This window comes from Nematolebias whitei, chromosome 1 (genome assembly GCF_014905685.2).
Source record: "Nematolebias whitei isolate Nwh7 chromosome 1, NemWhi1, whole genome shotgun sequence".
NCBI classification, from domain to species: domain Eukaryota; kingdom Metazoa; phylum Chordata; class Actinopteri; order Cyprinodontiformes; family Rivulidae; genus Nematolebias; species Nematolebias whitei.
The window spans coordinates 8,792,142-8,793,889 of record NC_056498.1 but is presented as its reverse complement, the minus strand read 5'-3'; the positions used below and the strand labels follow the sequence as shown (position 1 = coordinate 8,793,889).

Sequence of the window (1,748 nt, the reverse complement as noted above, 5' to 3'; positions counted from 1 at the left end):
AGAGTGCTGCACGGTGAGCTGTAAATGAACTACCTGCTCTGAGCCGCCATGTTGGAGGTAAGCTGACCAGGTTCAGTGAAGACATGACCTGTGGGGGTTTCTGTCATTCATTCAATATTTTACTTACACTGAGCCATGGGGACTCATTTACAAGAAAGACCTGTTCCAGACAGAACATATGAAGTACAGACAATAAGAAACTACAGTAAAATGCAGTTAAAATCTGAGTAGTGTACAAAACAATAAATCAGGGTGCCATAAAACAAGGTGAAATACTAAAAACCAAAACGGATTTGCTTAATTTTTCTATTGACACTTTCAAATGTTTGAAACTTGTTAAAGAAATTAAGGTGGACAACTTTAGTTCCTGTTGCAAGTTGTTCCAGGAGCTGAGTAGGAGAAGGCCTTTTGCTGAGTTCAGTCCACAGTGGGGGAACACTGCAGGTAACTCATTTTGCAGGATTCTTGTGCAAGATGCACCACTATTTGTCTGAATCTGATCCAGAATCAGCTCTTGACATCTGGTCCGTTTTTATAAGCTGAGCTCAGGTTTGCTGTAGCTGATGGTCATCGTGCTCTGAGCAGCTCACGGTCTCTTCAGTAATGTTGAAACAAATTATCTGCTGGATAATAACTGTTTATACCAGAGGACTCTGAGGACCGGCCCAGTCTGCACACAAATGACCAACCTTTTCCTCAAATCACTTAAATGTATTTATTGGTTTACTGGTTCCTTCAGTCTTGTCTCGTGCAGGGAGAGTGAAGTCTGAGATGGACTCAGCTGGACTAGAACCAAAACGCCTCGCGTTGGATCATTTTACTGCCTGAAGGATCTCCCGTCTTTCATTTCTCAATCATCAAACCAAATGTTTGACTGTAGAACGTTCTTCACTTCATTCATCTTTGTCTCACCAGTCCATCAAGAACGTTTGAGGCCTGTCTCTGGTAACATCCAGACAGACCTTCCTGTTCTTAATGCAGGTCCTGCATCTCCTCTGGACTCTTGCTGGAGGTCTCGTCACTCTTGGTGGTTCTGTCACTAACAGCTGTTTGAGACTTTTTTTTTTTTTTTCCCCAAACCTCCATATTTCTGTCTTTAACTGACGTTTGCATCTGTCTTCCTGTTAGACGTCTGTCTGTGGTTTCTTTCTTCAGGTCGTTCCTAACTGCTGGGCTGGTTCTGATCAATGTGCAGTTGAATGTTCTCACCTTCACGTTTACTTGTGTTCACTCATGGACAGCTGTGGTTTTCTTGCTGGTTACATCTGAATGCAGTCTGAGATGTTCAGAGCTGTTCGTCTACAGAATCTGTGATGGACGCACCTGTCACATGTTCCAATTCTTCTGCTTTACAAATTCCAAGTCCTGTATCAGATCCAGATGGAAACGCCTGGAAAATACAGCTCAAATATTTTTATTTTTATTTCAAACCCAAATGTTTCAGTCGACTGTTCCAGTACCAAAAATGATCTGACATGGAAGGCGGCAGGTGACGTGCATTCCTGTAGGGAATACTTAACCTTGAAGATGTAAGGCCTTTGACAGAAGATGCAAGTAGGCCTGTCACGATAACAAATTTTGTTAAGGGATTTAATTCTCAAATTATTGCGATTAAACGATATTTGATTTTTGACAATTGGTAATTGTCAAATTTAGGAAGAAATGTTGGTTAATTGTTCAAAAAGCGTTCAATACAAAAACAACTGGACTTTATTTGTAACAGAAGACGTTTCGCTCCTCATCCGAGG

The 1,748-nt window shown here is 41.4% G+C and overlaps 1 protein-coding gene across 1 annotated transcript in view; it reads left to right on the top strand.

Annotated features, from left to right (window-relative positions):
• Positions 1 to 1,748, top strand: part of taf6l (TAF6-like RNA polymerase II, p300/CBP-associated factor (PCAF)-associated factor) — a 27,573-nt gene continuing 25,825 nt past the window's right edge. Inside the window, exon 1 of the mRNA XM_037682252.1 lies at positions 1 to 57. The gene's annotated coding sequence lies outside the window, so the exon portion shown is untranslated. The remainder of the gene's footprint in view (positions 58 to 1,748) is intronic.